Source organism: Lithobates pipiens, unplaced genomic scaffold (genome assembly GCF_037356315.1).
Source record: "Lithobates pipiens isolate NorthernLeopardFrog02 unplaced genomic scaffold, aLitPip1_a1.2 Scaffold_30, whole genome shotgun sequence".
Classification (NCBI taxonomy): domain Eukaryota; kingdom Metazoa; phylum Chordata; class Amphibia; order Anura; family Ranidae; genus Lithobates; species Lithobates pipiens.
In genome coordinates, this window is record NW_027507791.1 from 82,615,969 (window position 1) to 82,636,706 (window position 20,738).

At 45.3% G+C, this 20,738-nt stretch overlaps 1 long non-coding RNA gene across 1 annotated transcript in view; it reads left to right on the plus strand.

The window, feature by feature from the left end:
* Positions 1-58: 58 nt before the first annotated feature.
* Positions 59-20,738, plus strand: part of LOC143943028 (uncharacterized) — a 37,814-nt gene continuing 17,134 nt past the window's right edge. The window contains exon 1 of the long non-coding RNA XR_013264871.1: positions 59-216. This is a non-coding gene — a long non-coding RNA (uncharacterized LOC143943028). The remainder of the gene's footprint in view (positions 217-20,738) is intronic.

The following is a 20,738-nucleotide window of genomic DNA, read 5'->3' on the forward strand; positions in this document are numbered from 1 at the left end:
TTCCGATTGGCGGTATAACCTAACCAATCCGCGTTTCTTGGCTTGCCACCCAATGGCCGAGTTTTCTTCGAGGTTTGGGGAAGAGGTCTCGCGAGTGTTGGGGGAATGAGACGTCTCCTATGCCTGGAGAAGCATGTGACCAGGGTAACCTTGCTCTGTGTGCTACATGTAAATGGGTCAAAGGGGTTTGTCTCTTCAATGAGAGCTGAACTTTAGGTAGATATAAAAGACACGAGATAAAGTTAATGTTATCTCTTACCTGAGAGAAAAACCCATTTCGTTGAAAAATGTATTTATGTATTTAAAAAATGTTTTTGTCTTTTTAATAAGTTCACATGACCTCTGTTCTCTGCTGCATTAAGCTTTTAAGTAGGGGTCAAAACTGCAGGGGGGCATGTCAACAAGAGGCAGAGAAATGGCAGCACACTGATCCAGTGAATGGCTGTGCAGGGGGCGTGTCAACAGGATGCAGAGAAACAGCAGTACACTGCTCTTCTCAGCGAATGGCTGTGCAGGGGGGCGTGTCAACAGGAGGCAGTGAAAGCTCAGCACACTAATCCTCCCAGTGAATGGCTGTGCAGGGGGGCGTGTCAACAGGAGATGGAGAAACCGCAGAACACTGCTCTTCTCAGTGAATGGCTGTGCAGGGGGCATGTCAACAGGAGGCAGAGAAACAGCACTACACTGATCACAGCGAATGCTCTCCCAGCGCAGCCAAAAAACTGAACGCACTGGGTTGAGTGGGCTTCTGTACCTTGGATTGTCCCCTTTGTTAAAGCCAAACCCGAACACTTTAGCATTTTTTTTTTATTAGATCAGAGTCTCCTTATAGTCAGCAAATCCCCTCTTAGAGACCGATTGGTCTCTAAGAGGGGGGATGGGGTGGGTTGCTGATATAAGGGGACTCTGATCTAATGGGTGGGGGGGGGGTGGGTCTTTAATGGGGAGTGCTGACTGACTATTGGTGTCTCGCTCCCCCTCCATCCTGGACAGTTTCCATACATGATGCTCCAGCAAAGCTACCAGTATACCCATCCCTCCCACAGTCTCTTTCAGCTCTTGCCATCAGGTAGAAGGTACCGGAGTATCAAAACCAGGACTGTCAGACTGCTCAACAGTTTTTTACCCCCAGGCTGTGAGAGACTCCTCAACTCCAATCCTCTTTGCAACCTCTTCTACAACCTATAAATTGTGACCAGGAACATCTCACGTCCCCTCCTTTTTAATCTTGACTATGCACTAGACACTTTTATAAACATTTGCTGCTACAAAGACTTTTGGAAACACATAGTATATGTACAGTTGCATAGTTCCCAGGTGTGTATAGATTTTTTTTTTTTTTTTTTTTATTGGTGTTTATTCTTTGTATATTTATAATTCTGTTTAATTTGTATGTAGCACTGTGGCCCTGTGAGATACAACATTTCGTTCCACTGTATGTTCTTATGTGTAGTAGAATGACAAGCTTGACTCGACTTGACTGGTGAGCTAATGTTTTTTCAGCATTAGATCAGTAGACAACATCCCCCATTAGCTCACAGTGCCCTTATATTGGTGTCCCTCCCCCTTCTTTAAAGACCTCTATTAGAGAGAGACCACCCCCTTATAACAGCACCCCTTGCCCCCTTCTATAAAATTGTCTAATGCCTTGCCAGTGGAAGGGACTCTGCAGCCGCTGCAACTGCAAGTGAGTGTGTGGGAGCTGGTCAGATTTAGGGGGTGAAGCTTGGAGGTGAAGTGGAAAATCTCATGTGTGCTCTCTAAAAGCGCCATCAATTGCTAGGACAAAGCGTATCGTTCAGGTTGGGCAGGGGTAGCGGGCGCCGGCAGGGGACAATGCAAAGCAGAGAGCACATAGAACAGCAAGGCACAGCCGACAGGAATTCCTGAGAGTACAGAGTTCCCTTACTGCACTGAGACATTTACTTAACCAGGCAGAAGGTATGTTGTGTCTAGGTTTCAGGCGGACAGAAACCCAGGCGCAAGTTGCAAAACCTGGACTTTCCAGGTCAAACCCGTACAGGTGGCAACCCTATCTGTACCTAGTGTGGTCAGTTTGAAATAGAAAAGCAGAGGGTACATGGTGCAGCAGGCTCATATCAGGAATATGAAATGTTGGGTTTACATATTCTTTAAAGGAGTCGCAAAGGCTATATATTTTTTTTCTAAAATAACATGTTATACTTACCTACTCCATGCAATGATATTGCACAGAGCGGCCCTAAATCTCCTCGTCTGGGGTCCCCCGCCAGTGCTCTTGGCTCCGCCCTTGTTTGCATACCCTCATAGCAAGCCCCTTCTTTTGAGGGTACATCTGCAGGCTCAATCCTGAGCAGGGCTGTGTGCGTCTATTGACCTAGCTCACCTTCTCTGCTCACAGGAATTCATTTGACAGTGGCAGGAGCCAATGGCTTCCGCTGCCACTTCTGTGAGCAGAGAGAGGGGGTGAGGGGGTGATACAAATACAGAGAGAGAGAGAGAGCGCGAGAGACTACATTTAAGTGGTTGTAAACCTAAGACATGAAATATGAGAAAAGCATATCTCTCTATAGTGTGTACTTGTCTCAATTAAGAGCATTGAGTGTGATTTCTGTCTGCTGCTTCATTCCTCTGCTATCTATTGCTCTGGATTATCTTACCTAAGTTTTACGTGTTGATATTATCTTTACGGCCTCTTGCTATTCTGACTTTAGAAGTGCAAGGTTCACGTTGATTGTTAGGCATCCTTATATTCTCTCATGATTAATTAACAAAATGTCCACTCCAACCCTTATATTAGTATAAATTTGAGCACCCTTAAAAGAGAAGTATGTTTGTTTTATTTTTTTATTTTAGATTCATACTTGCCTAGGTGGATGCAGCATCAGTCCAATGCTGCATCTGCCCCCCCGCCGTCTCTTCACTGAGAACTGAGTCACCAATGGCTCAGTTCTCACAGCTCCCCAAGAAGAGAGCTGCTGTCAGTCAGCGTCTCTCCTCTCTGCTCCCCCACGCTCATTGACACTCTGAGCGGTGGAGAGGCGGGGAGTGCCGCTGAGACGGTTATCAGTCAAGGCAGCTGGTGGATCCAGACTTGGGAAGTCAGGATGACGTGCTGCCAGTGACATCAGTAGAGGGCGGACTTGAAACCACTCTTCGCTGAAAATGGGTCACAGGAGTGCAAAACAAATTGCACTTCTTTGATCCAGAGTAGAAGCCCAACATAAAAAGCTCAGGCTGGACTTCTCCTTTAAGGGGTCAGCCCGTTTCTGGGGCTTTCCACAAGTTCTACAAGTGATTCTTTCTACAAGTGATATGCACTTCAAGTTCTGCACTTTAGCGATTGCACAATGTAAACTTACTCAGCAAACTGGAATGGAAAGCACCCAACAGGCTGCAGGTGACCCTGTTTCACTAATCAGCTCTCAGTCCACTCTGTAACATGCAGTCTCTACCACTCATTCTGACAGTTATGTCCTCTCGCCTCAAACTCTTACCTTCACTCCTCTTCTCCACCCCATTGCTTATACACATCACCTTCCTTCTGTCCTCACCCTATTACTGCTCCTACCAACTCTTGCTCATTCTACATCCATATACTGATAAAACCTACCAACTTTTCCTAACGTTCCCATCTCCCTAGACCCTCTGGCAGCAGCCACAACCCACAGAACTTAGTCTCTATTCCTCTTCTTCCCAAAACCAACCTCCCCTTCTCCTGTGCCCTCTGGAATGCATGATCTGCCTGTAAGAGACTCTTCCCCCCTCCACAACCTCTTTATCACAAATTCCTTTAACCTACTTGCCATTACCGAAACCAGGCTTCTTGAATCAGATACTACTTCTCCTGCTTCCCTCTCCCATGGTGGCCTTCCCTGGATTCACTCCCCCAGACCAAGTTGACGGAAGGGAGGTGGAGTGGGAATCCTTCTAGCCCCACGCAGCACCTATCAGGTACTTCACCCACCTCCTTCTCTAACACTCTCCTTTTTTGAGGCACATTGCATTCGTCTATTCTCTCCTATTTCTCTAAGAATTGCTGTCATCTACCGCCCCCCTTGAGCAGTATCAACCTTCTTTGATGACTTCTCGGTCTGGCTACCCTACTTTCTCTCTTCTGAAATCCCCACAATTATTCTCTGTGACTTCAACATCCCTGTTTACATTAACACTACTATTACTTCCAAACTTCAAAGTCTAACCTCATCTCTTGACCTGAAGAAATGGATACATGCTCCTTCTCACTCCTTAACCTTGTCTTCTCCTATCTGTGCACTCCATGCAACCTCTCCAACAATCCTCTCCCACTCTCTGATCACCACCTTATTAGTTTTGCTCTATCCCTGTCTTCCACCTCCTCTCCTTCCCACTGCCTAACAGTTACCCGTAGAAACCTTTGCCACCTTAACCCTTCTCTTCTCTACTCTGCTACTGATAACCTCTGTGACAAAGTCTCACCCCTGTCCTGCCCCAACCTAGCCACTTTCCTCTACAACAGCTTACTATCTTCCTCCCTAGACAAGCTTATCCCCCTCACTACACGCAGGATCAGGCCCAACTGCTACAATCCTGGCAAACAGACAACACCAGAAGTCTCAGAAAACGTAGCCCCGCTCTTGAGCGTCTGTGGCATATGAGTAAGTTCCAGGAAGACTTCAAACAATATAAATCTGCCCTCCTAAAATACCATTCCTGCCTCCACACTGCCAACAGACCTATTTTATTACACTCATTAACACCTTCTCATCCATTACACATCAACTCTTTTCTACATTTAACACTCTACTCTGTCCTCCACTGCTTCCACCCTCTAATTCACTCACTGCCGAGGAGATCGCCAATCACGTAAAAAATAAGATTCATGCAATTCATGAGGAGATTTCCAATGCACAGAAACCTCCCCCACTCAACACCCCTTGTCCACAGATACAATCATTACTTTCCTCATTCAACCCTGCTAGTATTAAGGAGGTTGCTAAGCTTTTATCTAACACTCATCTAACCACCTGCCCCCTGGATCCTGCTCCCTTGCAAATGCTATGCTCACCGTGTGACTCTATTCTACACTCTCTAACTCACATTTTCAATTTCTCTCTTTTTTGTGGCATCTTCCCAAACTCTCTAAAACATGCGCTAGTCACTCCCATGCTTAAAAAGCCCTCACTCAACCCCACCAATCTTAACAATCTATGCCCCATCTCTTACTTGCCTTCTCCTCCAAACTTCTTGAAAGAGTGGCCTACAACCAACTGAGCGACCATCTGACCATGAACAAACTTCTTGATCCCCTTCAGTCTGGATTTTGCCCCCAACACTCCATGGAAGCTGCTCTCTTTAAACTCACAAATGACCTGCTAACTGCTAAAACCAATGGACACTATTCTGTACTACTTCTCCTGGACCTCTCTGCTGCCTTTGAAACAGTGGATCACCCCCTTGTCCTCAAAAACTCCACTCCTTTGGTCTCCATGACTGTACTCATCACTGGTTCTCATCCTACCTATCCTACCATTCCTTCAGTGTCACTTACAAGTCTACTTCCTGCTCCTCTTTTCTCTGTCGGGGTCCCCCAAGGTTCTTTTCTTGGCCCTCTCCTTTACTCAATCTACACCACCTCCCTGGGTCAGTTGATTGCCTCCCATGGCTTTTAATATTATCTCTACGCTGATGACTCACAAATCTATCTCTCCACCCCCCAGCTCTCTCCATCTGTCTCCTTACGCATCACCAACTTACTCCCAGACATATCAGCCTGGATGTCACATCACTCCCTCAAACTCAACCTATCCAAAACCAAGCTCATGATATTTCCTCCCCGTGGTGCCACTTCCCCTGATTTCTCTGTTAATATCAATGGCTCAACTATCAACTTGTCACCCCACGCCAAGGTCCTAGGTGTAATCCTGGACTCCGAACTAACCTTTCAGTACCACAGCCTATCGCTATCCAAAATTTGCCACCTCAACCTCTGCAACATCTCCAAGATACGTCCCTTCCTAACCAATGTCGCCACAAAGCTTCTAATACACTCCCTGGTCACCTCTTGTCTCGACTATTGCAACTCCCTCCTCATTGGCTTACCTCTAAATGGGCTATCCCCACTTCAGTCCATCATGAATACTGCTTCCAGGCTCATCCACCTCACAAACCGCTCAGTGTCTACTATACCACTCTGCCAAACCCTCCATTGGCTGCCACTCAACCAACAAATTAAATTCAAGATACTAACAATAACTTGCAAAGCCATCCACAACCTGGCCCCCAGCTAAATCACTAACCTAGTCTCAAATTGGCACTCTAATCATTCTATTCGCTCTTCTCAAGAACTCCTGCTCTCTAATTCCCTTATCACCTCATTGCACACTTGCCTTCAGGACTTCTCCAGAGCCTCTCCCATCCTCTGGAATGCTCTACCCCAATCTGTCTGACTTTCTCCTACTTTTTCTACTTTCAGACGATCCCTGAAAACTCATCTCTTCAGAGAAGCCTATCTGGCCACCACCGAACAACTGTACATTTATGTTCTCCATCAGCTCATCCCCCACAGTTATTACCTCTCGTATCTCTTGACCTTCCCTCTTTGATTGTAAGCTCTATGGAGCAGGGCCCTTTGATTCCTACTTTATTAAAGTGTATTGTATTTGTACTGTCTACCCTCAAGTTGTATTAATTGTAGTTAATAGTTGTATAATACTTTTCTACTTATTATGGAACCTTAGTGCCTTTAACCACCTTCAGACCGGACCATTTTGCTGGTAAATGACCAGAGGTCTTTTTACAATTTGGCACTGCGCTGCTTTAACTGGTAATTGAGCGGTCATGCAATGTTGTACCCAAACAAAATTTGCGTCCTTTTCTTCCCACAAATAGAGCTTTCTTTTGATGGTATTTGATTGCCTCTGCGATTTTTTATTTTTTGCGATATAAACGTAAAAAGACCGCAAATTTTGATAAAAAATGATATTTTCTACTTTTTGTTATTAGAAAAATCCAATAAACTCAATTTTAGTCATACATTTAGGCCAAAATTTATTCAGCCACATGTCTTTGGTAAAAAAAAAGTCAATAATTGTATATTTATTGGTTTGCGCAAAAGTTGTCACATCTACAAACTAAGGTACGTTTTCTGGAATTTACGCAGCTTTTAGTTTACGACTGCCTATCTCATTTCTTGAGGTGCTAAAATGGCAGGGCAGTACAAAACCCCCCCAAATGACCCCATTTTGGAAAGTAGACACCCTAAGGAAATTGATAAGTGGCATGTTGAGCCCATTGAATATTTAATTTTTTTGCCTCAAGCGATTGAATAATGACAAAAAATTTTTTTTTTTTTTTTTACACAAAGTTGTCACTAAATGATATATTGCTCACACATGCTATGGGCATATGTGAAATGACACCCCAAAATAAATTCTGCTGCTTCTCCTGAGTACGGGGATACCACATATGTGGGACTTTTTGGGAGCCTAGCCGCGTACGGGGCCCCGAAAACCAAGCACCGCCTTCAGGCTTTCTAAGGGCGTTACAGTTTTGAAGGCCATAAAATGCCAAGATGGCACAAACCCCCCCCCCCCCCCCAAATGACCCCATTTTGGAAAGTAGACACCCCTAAATTTAGGGGTACACTAGTGAGACTAGGTAATAAATGGCGGGTGCCCTGAAACTATAAAAAAAATAACTAACCAACCAGCGTCACCTGTAACAGTTATATGGTGATCACTGGTGAAAGGGTTAACTAGGGGGCAATCAGGGGGCTTTATGCGGTAGTATATGGGGGTCCCTGGCGCTATAAAAAGCTGCGGCGAACCTAAATACCTACCTGCCTAACTAGCGTCACCTGTGACACTAATACAGTGATCAGAAAAACGATCGCTTATTAGGCTGGGTTCACACTGGAGCGATGCGGGAACGCCACGAATCCGCGGCGGGTTCCCGCATCACATGCCTCCCGGCGGCAGTTCACACTGCCCTATGCGAACTGCTGGGAGTGTCAGTGAAATGTTAATGACACCCCCAGATCAGTTCGCATATCGCAGGGCGATCTGCAAACTCGGATTGCATGGTGTGAACACTCATGCGATCCGATTCTGCTGCGGACCAAAAAAAGGGTCCCGTGCGAGTTTGCGGCGGGTGCGGCGGGCGCGACACGAATTCAGCCATACTATCTGTATGGCTGAACTCGAATCGCACAGAGATCGGATGTGATTTGCACTGCAGTGCGGTGCGAATCACATCCGTTCTCATAAACCGCTGCAATGTGAACCCAGCCTTAGTGACACTGGCGACGGGGGGTGATCACGGGGTTAAACCTTTATTGGGGGGGTTAGGGGGGTACCTTAGAACTAAAGGGGGCTAACCCTAACTGCCCTAACAGTTATTACAGTCACAAATGACACCCGCCGGGTGATCAGGGGGTTAAACCTTTATTAGGTAATAAATGGCGGGTGCCCTGAAACTTTAAAAAAATAACTAACCAACCAGCGTCACCTGTAACAGTTATATGGTGATCACCGGTGAAAGGGTTAACTAGGGGGCAATCAGGGGGCTTTATGCGGTAGTATATGGGGGTCCCTGGCGCTATAAAAAGCTGCGGCGAACCTAAATGCCTAACTAGCGTCACCTGTGACACTAATACAGCGATCAGAAAAACTATCGCTTATTAGGCTGGGTTCACACTGGAGCGATGCGGGAACGCCATGAATCCGCGGCGGGTTCCCGCATCGCATGCCTCCTGGCGGCAGTTCACACTGCCCTATGCGAACTGCTGGGAGTGTCAGTGAAATGTTAATGACACCCCCAGATCAGTTCGCATATCGCAGTGAGATCTGCAAACTCGGATTGCATGGTGTGAACACCCATGCGATCCGATTCTGCTGCGGGCCAAAAAAAGGGTCCTGTGCGAATTTGCGGCGGGTGCGACACGAATTCAGCCATACTATCTGTATGGCTGAACTCGAATCGCACAGAGATCGGATGTGATTTGCACTGCAGTGCGGTGCGAATCACATTCGTTCTCATAAACCGCTGCAATGTGAACCCAGCCTTAGTGACACTGGCGACGGGGGGTGATCACGGGGTTAAACCTTTATTGGGGGGGTTAGGGGGGCACATTAGAACTAAAGGGGGCTAACCCTAACTGCCCTAACAGTTATTACAGTCACAAATGACACCAATGCAAAAAAAAAAAAAAAGCAATTGGTGTCACTGTGACTGGGGGGGCAGGGGTAATTGGGGGGTGATCGGGGGGTAAAGGGGGGGGTGTGAGTGTGCCTGGCATGTTCTACTGTATGTGTGGTGTGTTGGTGCAACTCACCGAACCTCTCTCCTCGGTGCCGGAACGAAAAATACCGACACTGAGGAGAGAATACATCACTTCCTCTCCTGTGTTTACATTACAGGAGAGGAAATGATGTCACGGGACATTTTCATTCGTCGGGAGCGATCGCGAGGGGGTGGCCATGAATGAATGGCCGTCCCCTCGTCCGGGATCGCTCCCGAACGAATACCGACCGCCGCAGGCACCGGGACCGGCGGGCAGGCAAGGACGTACATGTAAGCCCTTATGCCTGCCCGTGCCATTCTGTACATTGTCGTGCGGCGGTCGGCAAGTGGTTAAAGTCCAGTTAGGGGATGATAATTCTTCTTTTGCTTTACCCTCAAGTTGTAAAGCACTGTGTAAACTGTTGGTGCCATTTAAATCCTGTATAATAATAATAATCTACATGAGTCACGACTGATGAGTTTTCCTGACACCAAAAGAAAAATGGTGATGGGATGGAGTTCCAGCTGATTGGCAGCTACAGCTCTGTTCCTGTGTGCTGTGTGAAGGGGGGTTGTCCCATCTGTCACATCAGCTCTCAGAGCTCTTCTTACTGCTGTAACTTCAGGTCTCCCCCCCCCTTTCCATCGCCTTTCCAGGCTCTCCCGTTCCACCAGGGACCCCGAGATTGCAGCCAATGTTTTCACCGGCTGACCATAGAGCTAACGAGGGACCGGACCAGTCATCTCTCTATGGTCTAAAAAAAACAGAAGTGATGAGTATTTCCTCACTTTCCGGTTTCACCGGTTGTAAGCAAACCATTACTACTTTGAACAAAGCATTAGATCATACCATTCTTGTTATGATCCAAAGCTTTTAAGGGGAGAGGAGACATCTGGGACCTAACAGACCCCAGATTTCTCAGTAAAGAGGACCTGTCACTGCCTATTGCCATCACAAGATAATATTTTATATTTTACTAAACAATTGGGTATTTTTATGTTGTTTGTGTGCATTATAATATATTGACTCCTTTCCACCCGCGTTATAGCTAAAAGAAGCCTACAGCATAGGCTTACTTTGCCAGGGGGAGGTCCATGGATATCCTCCCGTAATCGCGTTTCCCTCACATCTCCTGTGGCACGTGGGCAGCACACTCTGTGATCGCTTAGTCCTTTGGACGAAGCTGATCATAGATCGGGGTAAAGGGCCAATCACAGCAGCCCTTTACCACCTGATCAGCTGTATCCAATAACAGCTGATCACAGGATGTAAACACAAGCCGGTTATGAGCTAGAGAAGAGAGCCAATAACCGGCCTGTGTTAAATGGATATCTATCCGTGTCCTGGTTATCAGTACAGTCCCAACAGTGCCCACCAGTGCTGTCAATCAATTTCCCATTAGTGCCTCCTCATCTATGTCATATATTGGTGATGCCTATTAGTGCCCCCTGTCAGTACCCATTAGTGCCACCTATCAGTACAGCTTCATCAGTGCTATCAGTGCCCATTAGTGCTGCCTCATTAACGCCCATCAATGCAGTCTGATCAGCACACATCAGTGAAAGAGAAAAATTACCTGTTTGCAAAATTTTATAACAAACTCTGAAACATGTTTTGTTTTTTTTCAAAATTTTCATCTTTGTTCATTTATTTATCAACAAAAATAAAAAACACAGCAGGGATTAAATACCACCAAAAGAAAGCTTTATGAAAAAAATAACAATTTCATATGTGCACAGTGTTGCATGACCCGGAAATTGTCATTCGAAGTGTGACAGCATTGAAAGCTGAAAATTGTCCTGGGCAGGAAGTGTAGGTGGGGGGTGTTGTGTGCCCAGTATGCAAGTGGTTAAAGTGCAGGGAGGGGGATTTTTTTTTTTTCTAACAAAAAATTAGGATTTTAACATGTACAGTATGTTGCCCAGTAGGCAAGTGGTAAAACACGAATTTAGCTTTTAAAAGAGCATTCGATTAGTAAAAAGAAAAACATACATTCTTACCCCCAGGCTGCAGGTTTTGGTTTGAAACTGCTGGGAGGCTAAGCCCCTGTACACACGGTCGGAGATTCTGCCAACCAAATCCGTCCGATTTTGTCCATCGGATTTAGTCTGAAGGATTGTGTCCGAAACTGTTGCATACACACGGTCGGACTAAGGTGTCGAAAAATCCGATCATTCAGAATGTGATGACGTAATTTCGTTACGATGGGACTACATTCAGGCTAGTAGCCAATAGCTTTGATGTAGGAATTTGATCTGAGCATGCGTGGCACTTGGTCCGATCAAAATTCTCTACACATGATTGGAGTATGTTCGATCGAACCAGTTGGTCGGGAAATATTTCCAACATGTTGGAAAATTGGGTCCGACGGATATTCGGACGGAATCGGTCCGATGCATACCACACACAGTCGGATTATCCGACACGGTCCGATAGGACACATTCCAACAGATTCTCCGACCGTGTGTACAAGGGCTTAGAAGTGAGCAATCACATGATGGCTGATCAGTTAGGTTCTCAGTTTTCTCACAGTGGAGAACAGGGAATGTCGGTCACTACACCCTACTTTGCTCCTCCAGTGCTCACTGAAGCAACATGCTGGGGAGGGGGGCACAGCTAGACCCTGACAATATTGTTGGGATCCTTTCTAAGCTTGATCCTGCTCTTCCCAGTCAGCTAAGGGCAGCCAATAGCTTTCTATCAGCTGACTCTGGGTTAGAAGTAAACAAAAGTAAGTGTACTTCTGTGCCCTAAAAGAGAAATATAGCCAAAAAAAAGGCTTGTCCATATTACTTCTAGGACAATGCAACAGGGTGACTTCAATGACAACCCACAGATATGCTTATACTGTATATTTATCCTTGCCCCCCCCCCTCCCCCCCGTGGAAAGTTTGGTGTGCATTTGTATTCAGCCCCCTTTACTCTGATACCCCCAACTAAAATCTAGTGGAACCATTTGCCTTGAGAAGTCACATAATCAGGGCCATCTTAATAACATCATGGGCCCCTGGGCAAAGAGTTGATGGGAAGATGGATGGAGCCAAATACAGGGCAATCCTAGATGAAAACCTCTTATGCCCTGTACACACGGTCGGGCTTTCTGACGACAAAATCCGTCTGATTTTTTTTCCGACGGATTTTGGCCCAAACTTGACTAGCATACACACGGTCGCACAAAGTTGTCGGAAAATCTGATCATTCTGAACGCGGTGACATAGAACACGTACAATGGGATTATAAACGTGCCAGTAGCCAATAGCTTTCGTCTCGTAATTTATCCTGAGCATGCGTGGCACTTTGTCCATCAAAATTGTCTACACACGATTGGAATTTAAACAATCGGATTTTGTTGTCAGAAAATTTTAGATCCAGCTCTCAAACTTTGTGTGTCGGAAATTCAGACGGAAAAAGTCGGACGGAGCCCACACACGATCGGATTTTCCGACAACACGTTCCGATTGCACATTTTCCGTTGGAAAGTCCGACCGTGTGTACAGGGCATTAGAGTCTGCAAAAGACTTGAGACTGGGGTGGAGGTTCACCTTCCAGCAGGACAACGGCCCTAAACATACAGCCAGAGCTACAATGGAAAGGTTTAGATCAAACCATATTCATGTGCTAGAATGGCCCAGTCAAAGTCCAGATCTAAATCCAATAGAGAATCTGTGGTAAGACTTGAAAATTGCTGCCCACAGACGCTCTCCATCCAATCTGACAGAGCTTGAGCTATTTTTCAAAGAATGGGCAAAAAAGTCATTCTCTAGATGTGCAAAGCTGGTACAGACATCCCCAAAAAAGACTTGCAGCTGTAATTGCAGTGAAAAGTGGTTCTACAAAGTATTGACTGAATACAAATGCACGCCACCCTTGTCACATATTTATTTGTAAAAAAATTTGAAAACCATTTATCATTTTCCTTCCACTTTACAATTATGTGCTACTTTTTGTGTTGGTCTATCTATTACCGTATATACTCGAGTATAGGCCGACCCGAATATAAGCCGAGGCCCCCAATTTACCCCCAAAAAACTGGAAAAAATTATTGACTCGTGTATAAGCCGAGGGTGAGACATGCCTGTCCATCTCTGTGTGTCCGTCCATCCCTGTGGGTCCATCCATCCCTGTGTGTGTGTCCATGCATCCGTGTGTGTGTGTGTGTGTGTGTGTGTCCGTGCAGCCTACCTGTGTCCAGCCTGCCTGTGTCCGTCCAGCCTGCGTCCCGTCCAGCCTGCGGCCCGTCCCGGCCCGTCCCGTCCCGAGCCGAGCCTCCGTCCTTCAGCTCTTCGTCGGCGGCCATTCTAGGATTCAAAAGCCGCGCCTCCGTCGGTGATAGGCGGAACACTCAATTTCCCACTGACTGCTGTTCCGCCTATCGGATGTCCGTGATAGGCGGAACACTCAATTTCCCAGCAGCCTGTGTTCCGCCTATCACGGGCATCGTCTCATCCTCGTCCGTAGTACGAGGATGAGACGATGCCCGTGATAGGCGGAACACAGGCTGCTGGGAAATTCAGTGTTCCGCCTATCACAGGCGAAGGCGGAGCCGGAGGCGCGGCTTTTGAATTCTAGAATGGCCGCTGTCTGTCTGCTCGACACGCTGATCGAGCGGGCAGACAGCGATGACTCGAGTATAAGCCGAGGGGGGCACTTTCAGCCTCAAAAAAGAGGCTGAAAATCTCGGCTTATACTCGAGTATATACGGTACATAAAATCCTAATAAAATACATTCACGTTTTGGGTTGTAACATGACAAAATGTATAAAATTTCACATTTCAGATTTCAAGGGGTATGAATACTTTTTCAAGGCACTGTAAGGAGAGGTCAGCAATAATGCTTAAAGGGGTTGTGAAGGTTTGTTTTTTATTTTCTAAATAGGTTCCTATAAGCTAGTGCATTGTTGGTTCACTTACCTTTTCCTTCGATTTCCCTTATAAATGTTTTTTTTCTTTGTTTTCTTTGTCTGCATTTCTCACTTCCTGTTCCTCCTCAGTAAGCTGTTCAGTAAGCTGTTCTAGCTGACTAACCACCGCTCGGATGATGGTGAGAAGTTTACTGAGGAGAAACAGGAAGTGAGATATTCAGACAAAGAAAAAAAACATTTAGAAGGGAAATCGAAGGAAAAGGTAAGTGAACCAACAATGCACTAGCTTAGAGGAACCTATTTAGAAAATAAAAAACGAACCTTTACAACCCCTTTAAAGTGAAACAATAAAAGTGTAATATTCCTTTAAATTTCGTACCTGGGGGGTGTGTATAGTATGCCTGTAAAGGGGAGCATGTTTCCTGTGCCTAGAACTGTCCCTGCACAAAGTGTGATTTCTGCAGGAAAAAAAAGTCATTTAGAAATCACTTGCGGCTATAATGAATTGTCGGCTCCCCGTAATACAAAGAACAGTCATTGAAAGTCATTGATTTAAAAAAAAAAAAAAAAAAAGCGTGGGGTTCCCCCAAATTCAATTACCAGGCCCTCTAGGTCTGGTATGGATATTAAGGGGAACCCCGCTTCAAAAAAAAAAAAAGATGTGGAGTTCCTCCCAAATATCCATACCAGACCCTTCAGGTGTGGTATGGATTTTAAGGGGAACTCCACACTAAATTTTAAAAAAAAATAGCGTGGAGCTCCCTCTAAAAATCCATACCAGACCCTTTATCCGAGCATGCAACCTAGCAGGCCGCAGGAAAAGTGGGGGGGACAAGAGAGCGCCCCCCCTCCTGAACCGTACCAGGCCACATGCCCTCAACATTGGGAGGATGCTTTGGGGGTCTGTGACCCCTCAAAGCACCATGTCCCCATGTTGATGGGGACAAGGGCCTCATCCCCACAACCCTGGCTGGTGGTTGTGGGGATCTGCGGGCAGGGGGCTTATCAGAATCTGAAAGCCCCCTGGGGCCCCCAGATCCCACCCCCCCTGTTTGAAATGGTAAGGGGATACAAAAGTACCCCTACCATTTCACAAAGAAAGTGTAAAAAATAGTTAAAGTCTTTTATTAAAAAAAAAAAAAATTCCAGCGGTGGTAAACCACTCTTGCTATCCAGCGATGGCTGATCTCTTCTCCGGGGTCCAGCGATGGGTGATCTGATCCAGCGATGGTCCAGCGCATCCATCCTGTCTCCACCGGAGACACTGAGGGAATCCCGGCAGCCTGACGCGTATGACGCAAGGGGAAACCCGGGCTTTCCGGTGGAGACAGGATAGACTTTAATAGGGTTCTAAAGTTCAGGTCTGTTCACTGGTTCTGGTGCGAACCGAACCGGGGGGGCGGGGGGTGGTGTTCGGCTCATCCTTGCATAGCACAGATGATACCAGCCAATTACCTCTACGCTAGTTGCCCCCCTCTCCAATCCGTACTCATTGTGGTGCGCCATAGCGCATTGGAACCCGCTAAACAAAAAAAAAACATGTCTATTGTTTTCAGAGCAAACAAGCACAGTGCCTTGGTGTGAACTGAAGCCTTAGAACAAATTACCTTGCTTTTGTGTTGAGACTGGGTTGCTTTGAATGGACCCAGAAAACCTTACACCAGACCAGAGACCATTTAGGATTTCTGAATTTATTTTATCCCCTTAGCAAATGACCTCTAAGCTCATTGCCCCCTACCCCCAATCCATTCTATGCACTACAGCCCATTATGGTGTGTCATACTGCATCAGGACCTGTTGCACGAAAAAATAACATGTCTTATGTTTTCCCAATGCAGCCCAACTGGGCTGGTGTAAATGATCCCTATAAATCTTACACCTGACCATAGACTATTAGCAATTTTGAACTTTGTGTATATTTATGTAAGTGCTGTTCTTTGGTCATCTGACAGGACATCTAACTATAAAAAAATATCATTCACTGTTTACAGAGGTAGAGAAAAGGTAAAAAAAGGATGTGCACCACAACAAATCATATCTGTTTATAGTGGCATCCTCATGGACGTATCCCAGCAGCAGGAATGTAGTGATTTCTACTGATGGGTTTGACAGTTGTGAGCAGATACCGGAAGCTGTACAATCTGTACAATCACCTTTTGGTTTATAAAAAATATGTAATATGAGGAAAAAACTAAATTTTTCATGCAGGCAGTATTCAGTCAGACAGGTCCTGCATTGCATAGTTGATGACAGATTAAGGGAGGTTGTACGATCAGAATATATAGTGTATGAGTGTATAGTGTTTTGCAACATGTTATTTATGTATCTGCATTAATTTATTATTTATTTTCATTTTTTTTTTTTTTACTATCATTTTTATTCTGTAAACAGTTTTATTGCCTCAAAGGATTTTAGCCCCTTTTTAAATACCATGTTACACCGAAAGTAAGACCAGGTCTTATATTAATTTTAGCAACAAAAGACACAGTAGGGCTTGTTTTCAGGGTATGTCTTAGCATGTAATGTGTATTTTCCAGTTCCTGTGCCCCCTGTCTAATCTCTGCCTCTCTCCCTGCCTCTCAGCTCAGGAGTCATTAGCATTTAGCATTATGAGTTAAAGTGGTTGTAAAATCCTATAATCTACTCTGTTACGGTATTATATAATGTACAATGTGTGTGTTTCTGTAATTTTTGTGCCAAATACCTTCGTTACAGCGCCGCTGGGCACTTCCGTGACCCGCCAGAGATCTTTTCCCAGCTCTGAGTACTGCAGATGAGGGGCCGAGATCCCCCGCTGACAGCCGGGAGAAGAGGAGGAGAGCAGTGGGAGGTCAGCTGAGACTTGGTAAAAATACTTTTATAGAAACACACACATTGTACATTATATAATACTGTAATAGAGTGGATTATAGGATTTTACAACCACTTTAAACTAGGGCTTTTTTTCAGGGTAGGGCTTATATTGCAGCCATCCTGGAAAATCACATTAGGTCATTTCAGGGTAGGTCTTATTTTCGGGGGAAACATGGTATATAATACTTTATTTGTTTTAATGTTACTATATACATTCACTTAGTGTTATTTTATTGTTATGGCTTTGTGCGCTGGGATTTGTAGTCCCCCCGCTATTAGGGTCTTTCTTCAGTATATATAGTACATATCGGTACATATCCTCCCACTAGCTTGACAAAGGAGAACGCATGCCTGTTGCTAGCATCATGCATGCTTAAAAAACGCCTTGCTTATCCATCCTGGTGATGTAATCACGCCTGTGGTGTGTCCACGGTTTGTTCCAGCCCGCATTCCGAATGGTGGATGATCTTGGCCGGCTTCCTCATCCCTGACAGTTGCATACACCTAGACCCTATGGTGCTTCTTTGCTGAGAGTTTGGTGATCTTGCCCAGAGTCTTTATTCAATAAGACTTCTTGTTTTTTTCCACAATGTGAGTGGCTTACTTTGTGAGTAAATAAAATGGTCCTAAAATCTACACTTAGGCACTTCTCCTGTTTTTCTTTGTCTTCCTTTTCATTACAGCCAGCTTCTGCTCGAACGATTAGCTTGCCCTGGTGGATCGATTTATTGGACTCTATAGGAGTGTTACTACTAATCCATCTCGATAGACCTTTCATGGTCCAGATGTGCTATTCATTATGCCTATTTCTTTGCGTTTATAGTGTATGGTCAGTCTAAGTTTCGACTATCTGTATAGGTCAAAGCTTTCACCAGGCTGTACACACCTTTCTACCTCCCCACAAGGTGGCAACATGCAAGGCTCATTTAGATGTCCGACAATGCTGCCACAATGTCATCTGGCAACCCAAGGCAATAGTAACAAAGTGTGACACTTTTTCTCAAACTGAGATAGATGGTGCTTGCATGACACCCTAGGGTTAGCACCACTGAAAACATTTTAAAACCATAATGTGAAAAAAATAGCATAAAGAAAGCTAAGGAAATGTAAGCCCTATTAAAAACAAATTTGAGTTATCTAATGGGGCGCATATTGTATATATGAAATAAATAATACAAATATATAAGACCAATTTATGAATGAAGGCTGCAACAAAAGACCTTATTCATAAATAAGTGGATCATACAGACAGCTCAGCTGCAGATTGGAGAGTTAACGCCATAACCAGAATGGGGAGCATGCGTGAAGTGAGTACAGGTAGCCTACGATCCCTTCTGTAAAGTGAATTTATTAAAAAGTACCTAGTACAGGTTTACTTTAGTAGGAGCCTGTACTGAGGGAAATATGGAGACTACTATTGTTGATCTTATTCTGAAAATGCTATTTGCCTGACTGTCTCTGGCCTCAGCTCTTCCTGAAATACTAACCTGTAAATGGCAAGCAACAAGTAAAGTCCAAATTCCAAATCTGTACACTTCTTGTGGTCATTAACTCAAATAGTATTAAAGACTTTGGATCAAAATAGCGTAAAGAAAGGAGGGTTTTTGGGACTTTAACCAATTTAGCCCCGAAGAATGTACAACCCTTCCTGACAAGAGCACTTTTTGTGATTCGGCACTGCGTCGCTTTAACTGACCATTGTGTGGTTGTGCTACGTGGCACCCAAACAAAATTGACGTCCTTTTATCCCACAAATAGAGCTTTCTTTTGGTGGTATTTGATCACCTCTGCAGTTTTTATTTTTAGCGCTATAAACAAAAAAAGGAGGAACGTTTTTGAAAAAATATATATTTTGTACTTTTTGCTATAATAAATTTCCCCCTTTTTATTTTTTTTTTTTTTTTTAAAGCGATTTTTTTTTTTTTTTCTCAGTTTAGGCCGATCTATATTATTCTACATATTTTTGGTAAAAAAAATTGCAATAAGCGTACATTGATTGGTTTGCGCAAAAGTTATAGCATCTACAAAATAGGGGATACATTTATAGCATTTTTATTATTATTTTTTTACTAGTAATGGCCGCGATCTGAGATTTTTATCGTGACTGTGACATTATGGTGAACACATCGGACAATTTTGACACATGTGAGGAAATCAGTTGGGATTAGATTATCTCATGGAGAAGAGCCCCTATGGCCATGGACAACGGAACCGCCTCATGGGCAGGCTGTAGCGGTCTCCTGTCAAGAGCCTCAATGGCAAGTGGTGTGTCATGCAGCTGCAGCGGAATCAAGTTATCCGATACAAAGGCAGCATCAATGAACAGGCCTGCAGCCCCAGAATCAATTAGGGCCTGTATCTCGACAGACGACTCAAGAAAGGGTGACCCAAGAAAGTGTGACCAAAACCAGGGGCTTATCCTTCTGGATAATTTGGGATGAAACAACGCCACCTAAGGTCTGTCCATGACAGGACCTCAAGGTTTGGGCGTTCCCTGGACGGGTAGGACAGGACTTCAGAAAGCGACCTGCCTGGCTACAATAAAGGTACAATCTCTCCCTCCTCCTCAAGGTTCTCTCATCTCATCTCTCATCCGCAGAGAGACACGTGAAACCCAAATGCATGAGTTCACCTTCACTAACCGACTCTGTACCAGGAGGTATGGGAGGTGACGGAGGCACGGGTGGGACTGCAAAGCTCGGAGACGTACAGGAGGCTTCCACAAGCGCTCCTTAAAGGAGTCTTTCTCTTATATTCATAGACTGACACAGCTCCTCTCTTTAGACCATTGGGTTGTTATGCCACCTTTAGGAGAGGACTAGGCATAACATGTTAACATGTAATAAAAAACTCAGAACTTCTAGTTCCGCCCAAGAGGCGGTCCCTTAGGTAACAACCCCTCAGCAGCTTCAGTTTTTTATTTTTTTTTTGCCTAGTGAAGGAGAAGGACCTGGGAACCCTGCGGGCCCATCGGTCCATGTTTTTTCTGCAGAAGCTTTGCTTTTTGCGCAAGATTAAAGATCCTGTGATCTGCTATCAACAGCCGGCTGGGTGACAGGCTGGATACTCTTATCCTTGTAGTCTCCCCAGCCTGGCCAGTAAGCGAGTGCAGACCAGAGTTCCACGCTGGGTCGACCATGACATGCCTCAGCTCCAGAGGTGGTCGGTGAGCGTTATTGCTCCGGGGCACACATATGACCGGGCTACTGATTAGTGATGGACGAACTTCCGACGGGACGTTTCGCGAACGCGAAACGCGAACGGACACAAACGTTCGCGAAAACGACCGTTCGCCGCGGGCTCCATTGACTTCAATGGGAGGCGAATTTCGCAAACCTTTAGGTCGAATTTGCGGCCACGGGGTAATTATTAGGGGGTAGCACGTAGTCCCACCACCTGGACAATAGCATAATACATGTATGAGGTGAATTTGGGATCGATAACTACAAGCATTTTTTTTTTATTTGGGAAATTGTTCTGACAATTCAGGACTATGGAGCTAATGAAGGCAATGGAGGAGAGGGAAGGTCAGGGACCAGGGTAGGCAAACAAGAGGGTGCAGGAGATACAGAGCACTGACAGCAGCACCGTAATACAGAGCACTGACATCAGCACCGTGACATACAGCGCTGACAGCAGCTCCGTGACATACAGCGCTGACAGCAGCTCCGTGACATACAGCGCTGACAGCAGCTCCGTGACATACAGCGCTGACAGCAGCTCCGTGACATACAGCGCTGACAGCAGCTCCGTGACATACAGCGCTGACAGCAGCACCGTGA